Genomic DNA, 22,639 nt, shown 5'->3' with positions numbered 1-22,639 from the left:
ACACGCGTTGAAAAAGAAACATTTTCGACGATTCAAACACTTCAAACTAACGGAACTTTGTAGTTTAATTGTTTTCGAATGTTTAACCAGGATGTCTTAAACCAGCGTGTTTTGTAAGTGTTTATTTGCGGAAGAACTTAAAACGAGTCTCTTATTTTACTCGGTTGACTCTTTTGTTTCCATTGTTTTAACAATACTAAATAAAAATAACGGGAAAACCCGAACGACGGCAAACCAATAACAAAGTATATCTGAGTAATCAGTGATTCCACGTGGGATGGAAAATCAAGCACTTTACAAAAGCGCACAAAATTCTTAATTACCAAAGTTTTTATTTGAATAAATAATAAATATTTATTTATTTATTTTTAACATTTTTGCGAAAAAAATATAGACGCTGAATTTATGCTACATGCTCCCAATGTGTTCTGATAAATTACAATATAAACATAATTATTTGCATAGTTGCTTTTTGTCAAATGTCTGTAATTTTTCGAATGTAGATTTTATAAATGTGTTTTCATGCGTTATTGTGTTATTGTTATTGTTTCTAATCCTTAAAACGCTGACACAACAAGGATTTTTGTATGTATATATGCAAAAAGGCCGTGCTTACGCCATTTAATGCACGAGTTATATACTTGCATAACCGAACACTCTGCCTAAATTTGTTTCAGTCAAAAGTTTAGAAACATAATAAAATTAAAAAAAATACGAAACTAAAACAGAATTTTAATATTGCACAAAATGCGTGACGTTTAAAATCAAAACCGTCAATAGACTTTATGTGAAAACACTCTTCAATATTAGAGTCAATATAAATTTTCGCCCAAAAAGCGTTCCCTTCAATGTTTAAGTAAGAGCAAACTAATACAAAATAATTGTTTGAGAAATTATTGTTACTTGGTCAATTTTGGTCTAAACCTGAGAGCCGTTTGTGTTAAAATTTGAGTATTTTGACATTTGGGCACATCACAAATTCGTAAAATGGGTGTTTTTACATGTCCCTTAATTCAAATTCAAACTTTAACATTTAATTACACACATCTGTATTTTATTCATAATAATTTTTTATCCATAAACACAAAGTATGATATTTAAAACAGTCAATTTGTATAAATATTTAGTCAGTAAGAATTATATATTCTCGTTATATAATTTTAAAAATTGTCTCCTGCATCCTTCACCAAAGTGTCCTTACAGTAACAATTATGTGGGTAGATAATTTTCCTGTGGGTACAAAGCAACAGTGAGCTCTTCAAAAGAAGGTACAACATTTTAAACATGGCTGCAGGAACGCAACATGTGTGTATTTTGCGCCAGGAATAAAAGACAGCTAAAACTGGTAAGCAGTAGAGAGTGTGATTCTGAAATGTGTCCTTTCATGTAACGCATTCTCAACTAGTCCATCAAAAAATATTCTCCTTTTTTATAATTCCCTTAATAGCAAACATACATCTCGTCTGTGTCACATGGTGAAAATTTACCTCCCTTTGCTTTTTGTGTAAACACGATGCAAAATTGAACAGAATGAGTCCTTGCAGTAACTTCCTTACAATAACGACCCAAAGCGTTAATGTAAGTACAAATACTGTAACTGAAAGGACATGGCACACCATATTATGTTTTAAACGAGTTCTGTTATCATACTTGAATATGAAAAGTTCCAGATATTAATGTATAATGTATTTTCTCTTAATATGACCGTAGTTGTGGCAATAAATGTGACGATTTAACGATTTTTAACGATTTTTACTGTTATAGAGTATAATGTTCATTACTGTGAAAACAATCAATTTTACTAGAAATCTTACTCAAAATCATATACACGTTGTACTATAAAAACATATAGGTAACCAACATTTGCAGCCCCATTGTCATTAATGATAATAATTATAGTAATATAATGTTTTTAACTAAATAACTGAATATTTAAGATGAAATTTGTACATGTCTGTTTACAAATAAATTTAATGTAAAGGATGTTTATGAATACGTATATAAAACATAAAAACAAGATATACATTTATATGACCATCGAAACAAGATATACATTTATATGACCAGAGGCTAAGTATATATTCAATCAATCTTAAAAATGTGTTACTGTGAGAACAAATAATGCGCAGATAAAATATCTCGTATCATCGATATGTATATTTGTTCAAATTTGTGTACGATTTCCATGCAACGTAGGTAAAATGTTTAGGTCATTGAGATGATGTGTAAGGCATTAATCAGTATGAGTGGTTTTAGGTCAAGGTCATACTTCAAGCTCAAATACTTGAGCCTTTATTTTTGTGTCTGGTCCATAAAATATTCATTTGTTACAATAATACACATGTAGAAAGGAATATTCACAAAAAGTTTCTGTTTCAAGCCATGGCTTTGTCAAACGCCGAGAGGCAACGAAGATTCCGTGCAAAAAGAGATGCAGTACCAGCTGAAAGAGAGAAATATCTTATGAAAGGAAGAGAAAGATACAAACAAGAATGCAACAGTGGTAAAAGAAAGCCAGTAGAACAATTAGCCGAAAGAGAAAAGCGGCCAATAAGGAAGCGATGGCGCATTCAGAAACGGAAAGACAGAGCTAGAGAAAGAGAAACCCGAAACATATTTGACAATATTCAAACCCCGGTATCTAGTTCAGATGAGAGACAAAGTATTCGAAACAAAAGCTCAATTAAAAGAAAGCGTCGCGAAGAAGCAAAGGTGTATCGTGACAAAAGAAAATTAGAACCTGAGGTCAGCAATTTGCAGAAGAAAGTAGCAATGTTCAAGAAAAGGTTGTATAGAAAAACTGAAGAATGCAGCAAACTTACTCCTGATACACCCAAAAAGAGAACACGAAAGTTGTTACGTCATTTGTCATCAAAGGACGCAAAGAGATCACTTTTCAAATGTGAAGTTATCATGGAAGCAATTCGAAGAACCTGGAGAAAAGAAAAAGGACAAAGCAGATTTTACCAAATTCCTTTGCAATCAAACTCTTAAAAAATATAATATAAAAACCGAAACATACAGACATGTAGGATACACAAGTCCGAAGAAAATACGACCAAAATTTCAAACACTAACAAAAAGAATAAGTGAGAAAGTGCATGCATTTTACAATAGAAATGACAACACAAGATTAATAGCTGGGAAACGACTAACTAAAACGCTAAAAAAGAAACGAAAGCAACGAAGAGTCCTACTGCAGAATTTGAAAACATTATACATGAAATTCTTAGCCGACGGAAAAACAAAAATCAGTTACACATCATTTTGTAGAATGCGCCTATTTTATGTAGTGTTTCCTGGAATAAGTGATAGAAACACATGCCTGTGTAAAACATGCAATTACTCTGAAATGATGGCAGAAGTTTTGAGACGAACAAAGGCAATTGCTTCTGATGATATGAACACTCTTATTTGTGAAGTAGTGTGCGACAGGGCTAAAAAAGAATGTATGTATGGTGAATGCGAGTCATGCAGAGAAAACATACTGAATGGCAACAAAGATGTTTTCGAAGAAGATGTCACTTGGTTCGAGTGGAAAACCAAAAAGGAAGTCAGAACAATTAAGAAAGGTAAAATATCTACAGAAAAGACAAAAACTTTTACCGTGAAAGAAGCTCAGGCTGGAACGGTGGTAACATTGTTTGAAAAATTTGAAGATCAGTTGAAATGGTACTCAAAACACATATTCAGAGTTTATAATCAATATGAGTATTTTGCAAAGAGGAAAGATACCATTAAATAAGATGAATGCATAATACATGTTGACTTTTCTGAGAATTATGTGTGCGGATATACTTCTGAGATTCAAAGTGTTCATTTTGGCGCTTCAAAAAAACAGCTTAGCTTACACACAGGTGTAGCACACTTAAAAAATGAAAATCCTGTAACCTTTTGCACAGTAAGTGACTCACTTGTACATGGGCCTAAAGCTGTTTGGGCACACTTAAGACCTATACTTACAAACATTAGACAGAAATACCCAGACGTATTGAAAATTAATTGAAATCTTCAGTGATGGACCTGTTACTCAATACCGTCAAAAAGAATTTTTTATCTCGCCTCTGTCCAGGGAAATTCTTATGGATTCCGGGATATTTTATGGTCATTTTTTGAAAGTGGACATGGGAAGGGTGTCCCTGATGCCATTGGGGGCGCAGTAAAAAGACAAGCAGATAACATCATTAGATATGGTGGTGACATAACTTCCGCGTATTTCATTTTGCAAGACAGGTATTTGCAGGAGGTTAATTCCCTGACCAGAAGTTACTCTTCCAAATAGGTTTCATTTATAATGTCCTTAAAATAACACAATTACACAAATGTATAAAATAATCACCACACCAATGTTATTATATTATCATTTGTTTAAGGTATTAGACAAATGCTCTCTAATTGAAATGCTGTTTACATGTTTTTTGTTTGTTTGTTTTTCCTGAATGTGTAATTGTATTTGGCAGTTTATATGTTTTTTAAGTTATGAAAGGTTGTCCTTCCAAAGACTTAAGACGTATTATTCGATGCTTTGTATTAAGGTTGTAAAATGTTTTAGGAGTGTTTTAATATGTATTGTTGGCTTTGTTGTTTAAGAGTTAAAGGGTGCACTAAAACCAATTTCAACTTACTTATACAACCTTTTATTGCAACCAGTTTTCTTCCAGTAATGAAGATGTCCCTCCAATAACACTAAATGTATATTTTTCGTCAGCTAGACATATGCCATGATAAAAAAATCATATGGTATGTTTATTGGTGTATTTGTGTTCTGAACCTATGTTTCATTGTTAGTTCACATGTTTCACGTTATGAAATAATAAAAAATCCACAATTTATAAGTTTCTAGTCCTTCCAGTAACATGTTTAGTCCTTTCAATTACTAGTATGTCCTTCGTGTAACAGTCATAAATTTTATCGTGATGTAGAAAAGCTTCCAAAAACCATGGTGGTCATTTAGTTACCTTATAAAACAATTCGTTCTTATTACATAAACATTTTGAATTTTGTGTTTGTTCAAAGTGGGTCTCGCACAATAAATATATAATTGTTAAAATTTTAACGCTTTCATTTTCTTTTCCTTTGAAATGCCTTTTTTTTTTTAAATTTCTTTCATTTGAAAAAAGGTACATAATATATTAAGTGATTTATTAGTCTATGAACATTTTTTTTTGTTAATTTTTTTTTTATTAAATTCATAAAATGGTATTGTACACTGGCTACTGCAAGGACACTAATAATATCCTGTTAACGTCCACTCATCAAACACTCATGAGTTATGCGTCCTTTTTAGCTATTATAAACGCGTCTTAACAATATCTTGTAAAAATTTCATGTTATAAACGTAATTCTTTTTTCAAAAAAATAACTTTCCAGTTTTGGGCAAAATCTGATATCAGCTCATTACTCTTTATTACTCTTTAATAAACATTATTCGACATTAGGTTCTATGCATACAATGGTTAACAATGTCCCTACCACACAATAATTTGTCAGTGGTCAAAGTCATTTGATTCCCATGCCGTAGCATATTTTTGTACTTGATGTAAACCACTTCTAAGAAAAATGTATTCTGTTCTGACCTGCAATCTTTTCATGTACCGCTATCATGGCTTATCAGGGGCACGCGCTCATATTTATACTAATGATAGAACATATTAATTCCACGTCGAAAGCCGATTAGAATGGCTATTGTTTATAGTTTACCATTCTCTGCTTAGAACGGAGTTGGACGGACCAACCTTTGATTTTGTTTCTCCACCAGAGCGGTGTTAAAGAAACAGTGGGCTACATTGAACAGAAAATTTACTTCAATATATAACAACTTTTGTTACGCACGTAAAAATATGTTCGTTCAGTTACGAGAACAAACAAGTTTAAAAAAAGGTACGCAGGCGCTGAAGATAATAAAACGATTAAATATTTAAACGAAAATCGTTAAATATCGTTTAACCGTTTTTAGATGATTTATCAAGACAAAGGTCATATGTAACAAAACAACAAGATGATTGAAGCGTTGAAAATGCACGCGTATTTACAACATTATTTTTCATGATATATAAGTATAATATAATTATTGCTTTTATGTAGTTGACGTGTCTGCAGAAAACTTCAAAACATACTCATATTATAGCTATATAAATATTTATTTGTTCTCTTCAAATGAATTTCTAAAGCGCGACTTGAATCTGTGCCAGAATGACAAAAAATTAAATAAGTAGTATAGTAAATATCAGTGAAAAGCAGGAAAATAAGCTTATAGTGGCTTTGACGATCGTAAGTGGACAGTTGAAAAACACATTTAAGACATTTAAGATGTTCCCCCTTGAAAGTGTACTACTCGAGCTGGATAAACTACTTCAATGTTCAAAAGCCCCATTTTAGTCACAGTTCGTGAGAATTGACAGTGGTTTGTATACATTTCTACTTCTTTGTAAGTACATGCATCTGTTGTTTTCTCGCTGAATTAACCCATTTGTGCCTAGTGGACTCTCCCATCCTTCTAAATTGGATCAATTTATTTCCTAAATTAGGGGTGTCTAGTATATGTATTTCTATGTTTAGAAAATTTCTTACAGAAATTCCTTTAAGCAAACAGCGCAGACCCAGATGAGACGCCGCATCATGCGGCGTCTCATCTGGGTCTACGCTGTTTGCCAAGGCCTTTTTTCTAGACGCTAGGCATAATCTTTTTAACTTTTGGCATGCGCCTAATCTCTCTAGAGCCCCTTTTACGTATTGTAGATAACTACACCTCATGCAACAGTTTAGGAAATGGAGACAGAAAGGGTCCTTAAAACAGCAAAATGTCATTACTGATGTTTTACATATAATTAGTTAGGACAATTAATGGCATGTATCATCGTTATTGTTTATTTTTATGTGATTCATAACAATAGCTTTGAACGGGTAAATTAATGATTATAATTTTAAAAAAATGCTGCCAACTTCTCGATGTGTGTCTGTTGTTTTGTATTTGTATGTTACAAAAAATCATCTAAAAGGAAGACGATTATGTATCTCGTCTGCATTTTCGGACTCGTTCCGAAAAATATAAGCCTCATTTTAGGAAAGCTGGATTTAATGCACGCGAACAAAGTGTCGACCCTGATTAGACTGTTCAGTGCGCTCGGGATAATTTGTGACACTTTCCACCAAGACAAGGTTTTCTTTTAGATGAGACTTCCGTTAAACGAAAAAATTCAATAAAAGAGGAGAGTGTCATTCTTGTTTTACGGACTGCAAAGGCTAATCTGGCATGAGACTATATGCACATGCATTAAGCCATGTTTTGCGAAAACGAGACACATATTGTTGTATTTAACTTATGCTTACAAAAATAGTGACATATACTTGTTGGCTATCTGTGAATGTGTTTTTTCTTTACTCAAGAAGTCTTTTAATGAGCTTATCTATTTTTATTTATACTGTTAGCATAGACGGTCTTGATTAAATAGTGAACTAGCACGAGATTGTATCGTCTGACCTACTTTATACCTAGTACACTACGTAAAAAGTACAGTCGATAGTTATGCACAGAAACTGTCCTATTTTCAGTTACGGATCGTCAGTATTTTACCCATTTCAATGGGGTTTTGTTTTTGTATTGTAGTAAGAAAGGTGTCATATTTCTTCAAAATTTCATTTTGTAAACATATCTGAAAACATTTTGCAAACGGAGTTAAATGTCCTTTATCCGCTGCGAAATTAATATCGGTAAAGGGAGCTTAGAAAAGGTACTTGCTGTTGTAACTTATGTAGTATATACCACTTAATCTGACATATAGTTCCACTTAAGTTGAACTGCAGCCATCATAACCACAATATATAACATTCAAGGCCGTGTTATTGGTTCAATATCCTCGAGTTTTTTCTTCCCAGTTAAAACTCAGATGTGATACATCTAATTCAATTGAAATAAGTGTTTGTACTTAAATACTTATTATGGATCTCAAGAGTCAAAGTTTATAAATGATGTATTATTAATTACCCATTCATGCCTAGCGTCCTGAAAAAAGGACATTGCAAACAGCGTAGACCCAGATGAGACGCCGCATGATGCGGCGTCTCATCTGGGTCTACACTGTTTGCTTAAACAAAATTCTGTTATAAATATTCTTAAAATAGAAATAAATAAACCAGACACCCTTAATTTTGGAAATCAATTGATCCAATTTAGAAGGATGGGAGAGTCCTCTGGGCATAAATGGGTTAAGTGTTCTTCGTGTTCAAGACCTCGCCGATTAGTTTGGTACTTATAATATTTTTACTCGTAATTTATTACACGATGTGTGGTAAGAAACTCGTGTATGATTGGTTTTCAATAAGAAACTGACCATTCACCCTAATGGCATCTAACATCCGAGATTGTATAAAGATGATGATATTAACTCTTACAACGTCGATTCTATGATGCTACTAAAGTGAAGACAGCTTTAATATCATTTAATCACGTGACAACGCAGAATTGTTTGCAAATTGACGTATTACCTATGAAACGCATTCTATGTATAATGTTATTCAATGAGTTTATTATACTCAGACCATAATCATCATTTTTAATTACTTAATTAAATGCATTTACCAAAAGTAGATTATAATATATTATAACAAAATAATAATAATACTGAAGTGTTGATACTGCTCATTATGATTACACTAGTGAAAACTCTGGGGTTGAGTATTATAGTGATGATGATGATGTTGCCGCTTCTGGTGCTGATGATGATAATTATCGTGATGATTTTGATGATTGTTATTGGCCGTATGTTATTGTATTGGCGATGAAAAGGACGATGCTTAATTTTTAATAAAAAAAAATGCTTAACCCATTTATGCCTAGCGTTTAGAAAAAAGGCAAACAGCGTAGACCCAGATGAGATGCCACATGATGCGGCGTCTCATCAGGGTCTGCGCTGTTTGCTTAAAATAATTTCTGTAAAAATATTCTAAATATAGAAATAAATATACTAGACATCCCTAATTTTGGAAATAAATTGATCCAATTTAGAAGAATGTGAGAGTCCACTAGGCATAAATGGGTTAAATGAAATCATACAGGATTTCTTTGACCATGATGTCAAAACGCATAACCCTTCTTACTGCACTGCTACCGAGTACGTTCTTATAGTGACAGGATCCGATAGCCTCTAGGTCAATATTAAATCTACGAATAACGCAGCTGGTTCGCCCCGGATAATTAGTTGCAAATAGTCAGGCCGTTGTACGCAAATAATCATACAAGCACACAATGTAACAAAGACCTTTGTTTTAATCATCGCCTAATTTGTATTTCTCAGTCTCGTAAACGGAAATCCGTTCGACGAAACAGGATGGCCTAAACTGTTGACAAGATTTTCAAATAGGATCAATGTACAATAGGTCTGTTTTCAGGGAATATTTGGAAGACAATCGAGCTCTTCAGCTTAAGTTTGGGGTTTAATTGTTGCGTTTCCGAAATTGATGGTCCAGGACCGTTCAGATTAACATAAGTGCGATCATACTGAGGGTTATGATCATCCTCCGCTATGTACTTAAATGTGTCACAATGAAATAAGAGATTTTAAAAGCGCAACTTGGGAAAACAGGGTTTAATGCATGTGCGCAACGCGTCTTTCAAGAATAGCCTGTGCAGTCAGCAGAGGCTAATCACAGACGATACTTTCCTTTCTTTGAACGAACATTCCATGCACAACACAGACTAATCTGGAACTACACTTTACGCACATGCATTAAGCACCGTTTTCCCAGAGCGAGGTAAAATTGAGTCTTGTTCTGTGAAAATGGGGATTAAAGCATGTGCGAAAAGTGTCGTCCCAGATTAGCATGTGCAGTCCGCACAGGCCAATCACACTTTCCGCTTTTATGATATTTTCTGTTTAAAGAAAGTCTCTTCTTAGCAAAAAATCTAGTTAAGGCGAAAAGTGTCGTCACTGATTAGCCTGTGCGGGCTGCAGTAAGCACCGTTTTCCCAGAGCGAGGTTGCATTATGTGAATCAGTCGAATAGAATAACGAGGCTTAATCTGCAGTGGGTTGATACGGTAACTCCGGTTCATTGGGTTGTTATATATTGTGTTCTTTTTAAGATAATATCCCTTCATTTCCAATACATTTTTAAAGAACAAAGACAGACAAAGCGTTGATAAATAACCCGTTATAATGAAGATACAAAAACACAATCAGAAAAACTTCAGAAGTTGATTATGTAGAGTACTTTTTGTAGAGCTTTGTTCGTAACAAAATGTGAAGCATAATATTGGGAAATACCCAACTTTCTATGCAGATGTGATCATACACCATATAGAGAAAAACAAATTCTTACAAATACGATTCAAAGTGTCTATATCGGCATAGAGCTAGGGATACATTTGTCTGGTTTAAAGGGATCTTTTCACGTTTTGGTAAATTGACAAAATTAAAAAAAATTGTTTCAGATACGCAAATTTTCGTTTTAGGTATGATATTCGCGAGGGAACAGTAATATTGAACATTTACCATGGTCTAATATAGCCATTATATGCATCTGTTGACGATTTGAAAACCTGAAAATAATAAAGCGTTGCAACGCGAAACAATTGAATAATTTGGAGAATTTTGTTCTTGTCGTTTAATTTTATGAAATTACGAAGATTGCTTATATAAAGTATAAAATACGTCATCCATACATGCCAGGATGGCCGAGCGGTCTAATTGTTTTTTTCTCCAGGACTCGGGGGTCACTGGTTCGAGCCCTGCTGCGGGCTACTTTTTTCCTTTGTTTTATTTTATTCTTTATTATTTACTGGAGCTTTTTAGATCCAATGTTTACATTTATCAATATAAAGCATTTAATGACAAACTTCAAAACATTCCAAAATCTGTGAAAAGGCCCCTTTAATACTTTTACTTTATTGTTTAAAACTTCCGCGTCTAGAACAAATGTTTGTCCAATCATCCGAAACATTATTACAGACAAATATAATGAAAAACCAGGAACCAGGATTTTGAAATGGCGTGTTTTGTTCAATGTCTTCCTCTATTCAAATGTTGACAGCAAAATTCAATAGATGGCACACGCCAACATCCGTATTTTTCTGCGCATGCGCTTTACATGGTTTATATAAGAATCAATTTGTTAGGGGTTGGGGGAGAATTTAATCGTATCTATAGGGCGTTATACGTCCCGCTATCTCTGATGTACGAAGGGCTGTTGTCGAATTCTGAAATAAGATAATTCATTTAGAAGGGATAAAACATTTTACTAAAGAAAACACGTGTAAGTAAATCGATTGACCACTGTGATATTACTGATATACTGTTTTAAACGGCGACAATAAAAACAATCAAAGAAAACAACATTTTTTGCAAAAGTTTTAAGCTTTTATACATACTTCTGTATGCATGTGCAAATGCACACGCTTCCGATGTTCCATTGAATAAAACGTTTTCAATGTTTCAGAGTAATATTACATACTTTGACAAATATCTTAATCATATTAGCTTTTAGAGGTAAACAATTGCTGTCTAATGTCTATACATGTTTGCTTAAAACAAATCACTGTCATGCAGCTTTAAGGATAACGTAGAAAGGATATATGAAAACATGCACAACTATACGCCTGTTCACGTAAGTAAATATATTTTAAAAAATAACGACAACAAAAAGGGGTTGGGTAGAAAAACACACCGAATATCGGCTAGCTCAAATATAGCGCATTGCTACAGGTTCCACGCTGAACGAGAATACAAGGAACACAATTAGCAAGCGAACCTATAGTCTACGATGTTTCAAAGGGCGTGGACGTTGACTGAACAATGTAAGCAAACGTGTTGCATTTTCCAGATTGCCCGTGCGGAAGAGATACGGGTTGCCCCGGCACGAGACATCGTGGCTACAGCGCGTATCACTACAATATACACTGTTAGATGCGCCAGACTGCTGAGCCGAAAACCAGACGGGGCTAAAATAAACACACCATGCGCAAAAATGCATTAGATGGGAATAAATAATAAAGCTGTCAGGCCAGCACAATTACTGTAGATAAATATGTCATTCCTTCGCTCCGTATACCGTACATCACCGGGTACCACACGTAACTAACGACTTGTTCTTCTTTCCCGGTGTAAATATATTGACGACGCGGATTGATGGGACAAGGTAATTTCCCTGTGTAAATATATCGCTGACGCGTATTGATACGACTAGGTCAGGAACTATTTTTGGTTGGTATTCGAAAAGTCTATAAATATTGCGTGAACTAGAATATAGTTCTGATTCCCACGCATTCTTTTTCTTCACAAAAAATTCTTATTCTTCTCATTATATACATCTTCTTACGTTCTTTTACCTCACATTTGTTCCTCATCCTCCTACCCCTCCTCCTCCTCTTCCCCCTCCCTCCTTCACCTTTATCCCACCTCCACCAACGCCTCCTTGTTCCCTTCCTTTCAGGTCTTACTATTTATAAGCGTTCACATTTGATCTTTCAGTTTCAACTACTAAATTTTATATACAAGGGTTGGTACATTCATCATGGTAGGATTTTCGTGATACTGAAATAAATTTTCGTTGCAATTCATAGTGTCTGCTTCGTTATGAAACATTGCAAATGTGACGAAATTGTTGTTGTGAGATACCGAGAACGTGCTTAATGGCTAACGTCCGGACTTGAACACCGGAGGTCCGGAAAAGAATGTCCGGATAAGATATCGATCTGCGACAATACGGTCAGGTCATTTCGCTTACTATAGGAGTAAAATCTCTTCCTGTGTAGTTTGACCTACTCGTTTCTTATGGTGTAGGTGCACTGTGATAAAAATATTCGTGAGCAATCATGGTATTCATATGTATCTTGTTCTGAGAAAACTGGGCATAAATTAATGCATGTGCGTAAAGTGGCGTCCCAGATTAGCCTGTGCAGTCTGCACAGGCTAATCAGGGACGACACTTTCCGCTTAAAGAAGATTTTCGGTAAAAAGGGACTTCCTTTAAACGAAAAAAAAACATTAAAGCGGAAAGTGTCGTCCATCTTAACCAATTCATGCCTAGCGTCCTGAAAAAAGGACATTGCAAACAGCGTAGACCCAGATGAGACGCCGCATAATGCGGCGTCTCATCTGGGTCTGCGCTATTTGCTTAAATGAATTTCTTTATGAAATATTCTAAATATATAAATAAATATACTTGACATCCCTAATTTTAGAAATGAATTGATCCAACTTAGAAGGATGGGAGAGTCCACTGGGCATGAATGGGTTAACATAAAGATCATATTCGCGCAATTAAGGTTGCATCGTAATAAGGCTGTGACCGGCAAACTCACAAAGCTTGGTTACATATCTGTAAACGTTTTTTGTGTTGTATGTTGCACTTGGAAGTTCTGTAATTTATTGAATAGTTAACTTGCCTTAAACTAATGACTCGCATGTTGTTATACGACTATCAGGGCAGTATACTACCATGTGATTGTTTATGTCTTACTAACACACAATACAATAGTACAAGTTAAATTGTTTAGCAATTGATGCATTCCTATGAATGATAATAGAGTTTAAAATTATAAGTATTATATTGATATACTGGTTGATCCCATGTTTAAACAAACAAACAAACAAAACAAATTTAAACAGAATGTCTAAACAAACCAAACGCGTGGTATAAATGTAGTATAAAGATACAAGAAACATCGCTCACATATCTACATGCAACTCAATTTGAAACAAAAGTGATTCGACGTACAATCACTATATCTTTGTCATTATGTGCGTTCTAAATGAGAACAAGATTCAATTAATGTCGCGCGACCGCGGCACATCACCGCGCTCTGAAAGATATGATTGAAGTCTTTCAGTCTCTCGCTATTGCCTATCATATTTCGAAGATATTTTTCACATTAAATGTTCATTAAGTGCTTTGTAAATCAAGCGAGTGATTTCCCCATGATTTTCATGCACCTATTATCTTCTTCAAAGCGGTTTTATTGGGCGATGGAGGGATGGGAAGCGCTACGCAGACAGAAAGTCACTGTGGTCGAAATGAAATAGCGTTCATCATGTTTTATTAAAAAGACTTCCAACAACAGCGTCGGCTCTACCGCCGTGATCACATCATTATCATCATCATCAACAACAACTACAACCACAACAACAACAACTTCAGCATCATCATCTTCTTCTTTATCATCATCAGCAGCATCGACAGCAGCGTCATCATCTCCATTACCATGTCCTTTAGCACCCTTCTCTTCGTTACGATAATCATAACTATAAATATATAAATATTTTATTAAATTCATCAATATCAGCAAATCCTGTTTTATGTACTGTATTATGTGAAGTTGGAATACGATATCAAATTTAAAATTGACGTCTTTTTGGTGATTTTTTTTTCATCCAAAAATCTGCATGTAATGTTTTTATAATAAGAACATTTCCATTTAATGATTTTCACTAAACATGATTGTGTTTTCAGTCATTTTAGTATATGCACGCATAGACACAGTTTCAGACTCGTTGATTTTTTTTACATCCAGCAAGTACACCTTCATACATTTTCATTTTAATCGTCCATTTTTATCCTGCAGTTCTCTACGTAGGTGTCTTATTTACAAATTAATCTTCCCAAAAATTAAATATAAACGGTAAAACTGTATATAAAGCATTATTGAAATAACAGTTTATTCTTAGACAGGTGTCGTGTTCCACTTATTCCAAATTTACATGGTAGGATGTTCTTTGCCATCTTCGACGCAGCAGCATCGGCAGCATTACAAATTACATCTGCAGAATTACAAAAGCCACTATAATTTATCAACCTCATCGATAACATCTTAATTATAATCATCGTCTTGAGCATCCTCAACTTTATACCGGTAAATATGACCCGGTTTTCATTTTCTTTATCACCAATACATCTTAAATTACTTCATAATAATAATTGATTCACCAGACGTAGCAGCCTTCGTCCAAGTGAAAGCAAACGTAAACGTGTGTTGTAAAAGCAGCAAAAACAATATTAATATAATATTCAATTGAATTGAAATCATGATGTTGATTAAAGTAAATACATACATAAATTAGCAACACGCGTATGCAGTAGCAGTATCAGCCAATGGTCGTTTACATTATTAGTTCTAGGGTAGTAATGAAGTAGCGTTCTATTATTTATTCCAATTTGCTTTTAACTGTAAATGAAGTCGATATATATGTTATTGATGTTTGACTGGAAAATATAACTTCTATAACAAATGTGCATACCGGTAGTGTGCAAACCTGCACTATCAAATATGGAAATGCAGTGATTAAGAACATGATTTTGACTATTTTTTTTATTAAATTGGAAAATCCACCATGGTACAGATTGTCAACTTGTAATAACAATGTCCGTAGTAAATATTGTGTCGGCCTAGTGAATGAGAGGTTACGGGTTTGGTCCCACTGCGGGAGCGTTCTTTCGATATCCCCAAAAGACACCAAGAATATATTATACCCAGTAGACGGACACGATAGCGTTTAACAAGCGTATTTCAATGATAGGCTTTCGATGCAAGCGAACTAACATAAATATGTTGAAACTAAACGAGCAACATTTTTAACAGAACATAAAATACATGGACATGAAATAATATGCATATATACTTAAATGATTCTCATAAATCTAAACATCGTATATACATTCAGATAACATCATAATTAATACTTCGTATATAACTTTCATTGGCAAGCCGCGGTCTGTGGTTTATATGTTTTGTGTCGTAGCCCTTATACTCACTCATGTATCCTGCGTCTTCAGTCGATGTAAACTTAATGTTAACCCATTTATGCCTAGTGAACTCTCCCATCCTTCTAAGTTGGATCAATTTATTTCCAAAATTAGGGATGTCTAGTAAATTTATTTCTATATTTAGAACAATTCTTACAGAAATTCCTTTAAGCAAACAGCGAAGACCCAGATGAGACGCCGCATCATGCGGCGTCTCATCTGGGTTTACGCTGTTTGCAATGTCCTTTTTTTCAGGACGCTAGGCATGAATGGGTTAAAGACAAGCTCGTGTTAGATTCCTTCAATAGTCAATAATCTGTTATTGCACCTATTCAACAAAAAAGGGTTTTAACTTCCTAATACATGCACGCGTTGAACCCAATTTCAGGACAAAAAAAACGGTTACATGAGTTTTATTGTTTGTTTTTTATGATGTTGATGTTGTTTCTTTCACAAAAGCCATCTATTTGTGCCAAATAGCATCAGACAAACCTATTCGTGTGGTTTTTTATAAAACATGATCAATTAATAAAAAATAGGTTGCATCGGGCGGTTCATCTACATAATTAACAAAAAATCAATTGTTATTGTATACGTTATATAATAAATGTATTAATTACGAAAACGGATTTCATGGTTTAGGGACAAGAGTCCATTGACGTTGGCTTACATCCGAACGTGTATCATCCGAAAAGTGTAAAATGTTTACAAACATTATGCCGGTAAGGCAGAGGGGACAAATACTTTTTAGTAAATCTGAAATGAAGACCAGTTGCAATGTTATGAGTATTCTAACTTTCTCGTTGTTAAACGATGACAGCTCCTTTCTAAATAGACATACCTCACCACATGTTTCGAATAACGTCCTGATAGAATTATGGCGGGAGTAGAATTGATGGGTATATTAAACATAAGTGGTGTATTATGCGGCGCTCTAAACAGCTGTCGGTTTCTGCGGATCAAACAACGGGATTTCCCGGGAACACAACGAGAAGCTATGTCTCCCGCATAACTACCCCATGTCGGTATAGAAATATGATTTTAATTGGCACGGCTGGGCAGAATACATCTGAATATCCCCCCGTTTAATTAGTATTTATTACCCGCATCCTGAACTCGTTGGTTTTGTTAAATTAAAGCTCACAAATAAATCATAATATTTTAATGTAAAGCTTTGAAACATACAAAAGTTTGAGATCCAATAAAAAAAATCCGTAAAAATATTATTCACACAATTGATATAATTGGCAGTAAAAACTCTGATAAGGAGCGTTGTAATGTCGATGTAAATGCTGTCTGTGTTTTGATAACATCATTTACTTTAAATATTGAATCTTTCTTGAATGTTTCTTTAAACGAACAAGTTCTCCAAACGAGTGGTGTAGTGGATATGGTGTCCGCCTAGCGATCGGGATGTAACTGGTTCAATCCCAACTGTTGAAGCATTCTTTAGATTTCCCCCATAGACACCCAGTATTGGTTCTTGTCCTTGGAAACGGACTCGCGAGCGTTTCTTTTCAAAGAGGCCTTAGGCGTTCTTTTTCAATCGCGCTAAAATAAATAGGTTTATTCTAAACGACTTTTTTTGTTTTCGCAGCTCTCCCCCCCCCCCCCACCCCCCAACGCAAAGGCAGTTATGCCATCAATTATTCAAAAGATTATTACATGACATCTAAACTTGTTTGGCTTTTACTACGATAATAGTCTCATTATTTCAGTTGTTCATATATAAACCATAATTTAAAAATACGTTAAATGTAATTCATAAGGACACATTTCTTCGCAGTGTATACGACAATTAGATTTTCTTACCACAGTTCTGACAACATATCTTTAAAAAAGATGTTTATAATTCATCGATATTTTTTCTGCATTCTCTTTTGTAAATTATAATTTTCTTTCTTAATCACCACAACCACGTTCCTTTATTGCAGCCCAGTATACCAGTAGAGATCCTGGATCTTAACCCTGTGTCGTTTCATTCTGACGCGCTTGTGTGCCAGTTTTTTGTTTTATGCAGATGATACCATCATACGCTAGTGTCATTGCGTATCAGTTTACAATTTTAAAACTTATATCTTCGCTTGATAGGGAAAATAAACTATACCCTGGGCCATTATCATATCAAGACATCACCAAGTTTGTGCTTAAACATAATTCAACGAAGATCTTGTCAGAAATAATTCATTTAACCCATTTATGCCTAGTGGACTCTCCCATCTTTCTAAATTGGATCAATTTATTTCCAGAATTAGGAATGTCAAGTATACTTATTTTTATATTTAGAATATTTCTTACAGAAATTCCATTAAGCAAACAGCGCAGACCCTGATGAGACGCCGCGGCGTCTCATCTGGGTCTTCGCTGTTTGCCAATGCCTTTTTTCTAGACGCTAGGCATTAATGGGTTAACGAAAAATATAACATTGTACCGTTTAATACAACATCCCCCACTCACAACAACGCGAAATGCCAAAACAGTGTTTTTAGATTTATGCACGAATTTGTCGCACTCAAAAGGTACTTCCAAACAAATTCCATGAGACTCAAATAATGATGAAAGTATTATTGTGGTATAAACTTGAATGCGAGGTTTATCTGAACTATAAATCGGTGCTTCTATTAATACTTCAAAAAATGGAACGCCGTTTGACGTGCACGTTAATTTCTGCAGTTGTGTGTTTGCCAACTTGAACGAAAATGCTCTGTGCAAGCAGTTTTAGAATATAAATCTGCTCCACGAATTTATTACAAAATACCCACGATAACGTGATTTATTTCGTTAAATATATGACTTATTCATTGAACATTTCTTTCCAAAACTTGATGTTGACTGTGAACCTCTTTAGTAAACGGTAGACCGTTGTATAATTTATTTACACCACGGTGTCGCATGCCGGATATCATTGTATGAAGAACGTTTGGTGTCAAATAGAAACACAGACCCAAAATAGATATAACTAGATATACCTACACATGCAGCGAAAATACAAACGTTAACATATTTTCACTTTTAACTCATACGGTCCTCTACTAAAGGTAAGTCATTAAACAACTGATTGACCAATACCAGACGTAAGAGAAATATGCGCGTCTAAGTTTGTTGAAATAACATCCGTAAACTGAATTCTCGACGGGGCAGCGTCATATCCATTAACTTGAAATTTAACTGTGCTCTAGCACATTAAAGTATAATGTAGCCAAAATAAGCAATGTTTGTAGTTTCAATGCATTTTAGATCTGATGTTAAAACGTCATCAATTAAACAGTCTAGATCCATATTTGTAAACAATTTCTGCTACATGTATATATAGAGGATATTTGTCGGATTCGGTGGAATATCGATTTTTATTTCACGAGTGATCATAGAAAACAATATTTTCGCCACGAGTGAAAATATATATTTTCTATGATCTCGAGTGAAATAAAATCGATATTCCATCGAATCCAAAAAAAAATCTTTTTATTTTATGCTTTTTTCACCGTTTATTTACATTGTAAATGAGTTAAACTGGATACTTTCGTTGGATTTATGACGTCATTTCGTTGAAAAAATGACGTCATTTCACAGTAAAACAGTGGAATACCAGTTTTATTTCACTGATATTTCTCTATAAACCACCGGAAAGCATAAAATAAACGTGTTTTTTTTAGATTTGTTTTACTAATACATGTAGGTGAGAGTAAAGGTCATTAATTAACCCATTTATGCCTAGTGGACTCTCCCATCCTTTTAAATAGGAACAATTTATTTCCAAAATTAGGGATGTCTAGTATATTTATTTCTATATTTATAATATTTCTTACAGAAATTTCTTAAAGCAAACAGCTCAGACCCAGATGAGACGCCGCATGATGCGGCGTCTCATCTGTGTCTACGCTCTTTGCCAAGGCCTTTTTTTCTAGACGCTAGGTATAAATGGGTTAATATTTCTGTCTTTAAATGTTACTTTATTTTGGTGAATGAAGTCGTTAGGTTGTGAATATAAATTTAGTAAATTGCCTGCACATTGAACAATCGTATGCATATATATATATATATATATATATATATATATATATATATATATATATATATATATATATATATATATATATATATATTTATATTTATTTATATTTATTTCTATTTATATTTGGGTTATGGGTTGTGTACGTAAAACATGACGAGTTGAATATGCGATGGTTTTATGACATTAAAAGCAATCAAATAAATTAATGAGCTATAAATGTTCTGACAATAATGGGTATACAATACTTTGCTAGCAGAAACAACAATTAACAACATTTTAAAACGCTACTGTATTTATCAATTTATAAACTAAGATATATTGCGCTGTTAATACCATGATTATGATTTAAGTGTATTTTAAATATGACGTATTTTGATACAGAAAAATATACTCCCTTTGTAAATGCTGGTTCGGTGTACATGTATATAATATCAATTTAGTTTTCCACATCTTTACAACAACGACAAAATCACTTCGGCATATGACGCAGGCCTGCAGTAATACGTATGATATATTTATACGCGTGCAGATGTTTACTTGTGTCAAACTTTTTCTTTATTTACCATGTATTAAAAATGGAATTTTAACATTTGGTGCGATGCTTTGAAACGTAGATGCACTTATCCCCCCCCCCTCCCCGAATGCGCCTATACAATTCAAAGTGATGCTATCGTGTAATAAACACCATAAAGATCAACGATAAATATGTTTAGAAACCGACGCGATGTGCCATGCATGACGTGTGCATCAACGTTGTAAAGCATCTACATCTTGTGACAGTCCTGGTTTATTATCGTTTCCGATTTTATTTAATTTTTTAAAACTGTTTCGTTTAAACTGCACGCAATATGCTCTCCTGTTATGACGGTCTATCAAATGTATTTCATTAAGATTGTAACTGCCTATGACGACTATGGTGCGCGTCTAAACTGACAGCGATTTTAGACGTTATCAATTGTAAGTTATAGAAAAGCTGGCATAAACAGTTTTCAATTAGCCAAATAATCAGACTTATTGTCTTCATTGAGAAACCGAAGATACAAGTGAATACATGTTTATAAATGAGTCTGAAGGTTTTCTGCGTGTAATATATGTTAGAAATGATACAGAACACAGGTGGAAGTAACGTACCCGGGATAGTATATTCAAATAAATATATAAAATCATGTTTAATGAGAGAAAAAAATGAAAAAAAGCGAAAAACAAAATCCCCACCCTCTGATATTAAAATCATAACAAGGTCATTAACTAGAATTTTCATAGGCCTTTCTTTGCGGGCCGCAAAAATGTCATAAATAATAATAATCCAAAGCATCCCTTGGTCCTCTTATGTGCAATTGGACAACCTTTCAAAAAAAGTTTACTTCAAAGAAATCCGTCCAGCCGTTTACTCACAGTCGGTCGATAACCACGCAATATTTCGAGCCAAACGGTCTACAAGAATAAATGTGGGGCAGACGTTCACACAATATTTTTTAGTTTTAATCGATAGCTCGCGTCCTATTCCTTTCAAACAACGAGGCATGTCACATAATGCATGTAATTTCATAAAAAATGCTCATTGATATGAAGACACTGTAAGTTTGGAAAGAATCTGATGAAAAATGTTGACATAATCACCTAACCAAGCAGTTTTTCACTTTTATTTTTAAATTCAAAGAGACATAATTCTGGACTTATGGTCCGATATTGCTCATATAGAGTTTGAGTTGGGTCCTCATTGAGAAAAAAAACAACCTGTGAAAGTTTGGGAACAATCGGATAAAAATTTTGGACTTCGAACAAGGATTTCAAAATTTCTCAACTTCTTAGGAAGATAACTATGGACGTAATGGTCGGATAATGCTAAAGGGGCCATACCACCTGGATAGTAATACGTGTCGCGCTTCGCGCTCTATATGTAGTTCTTAAAAAAAAATCCGAGGAGTGCTTGACTCTAGGGAAACGGGTTGCTGGGAAACAGCTCCTCCTTGATAAGCGGCTGCTTCCTTTATCCCAAGTCATTGTTACAATCAATAATACGTGTCGCGCTTCGCGCTCTATATGTGGTAGGGATAGGCCTATGATAGACAACCATAAAAATACATAACTACTAGATGTGTTGTTTGCATTTATTTGTTAATATAAAAACACGTGTATTTTTTATAACATATTTAAGTGATGTAAGAAATTTTAATTAACGTTGTCACCACGTTGCATCCATTAATTTTAATAAAAAACATCTTCAGTCTAACGCTCTCCCAACTGAGCTATTCCGGCTGACATTCACTTATGTACTGCTATTTGGTGAAGTTATAGCGATCGTTATTATATGTCTATTAATAAACTAATACATTGTACGTTTTTGTACCACTACGCCTTCCAATAAACTTGCTTGCGCGATAGGTCGTCAAATATCAATTACATTGATTCTCTACTAAATAAGCAAATTAGAAAAAAAAACACAAAATAAATATATTTTGATTATGTTTTGTTTTTATACAAAACATCATTTGTTTTTATACAAAACCAGAAAGTTTCGCGTATTTGCCCAGTCCCTGTGATCTTTCCCCTGTGATCAGTTGTGGATCAGTTATTAATCAAAACAATTAGCTTTGCATTATTGGCAATAAATGTTGTAAAAAATGTAATAGGCACAAATGCAGTACTTATTTACACTAATTTACACAAAAAATCACCACTATGCAAGATATTCTTAAAACAAAAATATATACATTGATCCGTAAAATAACTTCTCCTCCCATAAGCGAAAAAAAATGCATTACATACTAGTCGCCGCCCTCCAGGGCGACGCCAATATTATATTTTTGTCCATACCAACGTCATCAAATAATAGCGTCGGTTTAGATCTTAATTATTAACATGAATATTTTTCAATGTGAAATGTCCAACA

This window comes from Dreissena polymorpha, chromosome 8 (genome assembly GCF_020536995.1).
Source record: "Dreissena polymorpha isolate Duluth1 chromosome 8, UMN_Dpol_1.0, whole genome shotgun sequence".
Taxonomy (NCBI): domain Eukaryota; kingdom Metazoa; phylum Mollusca; class Bivalvia; order Myida; family Dreissenidae; genus Dreissena; species Dreissena polymorpha.
Note: the sequence above shows the minus strand (reverse complement) of the source record.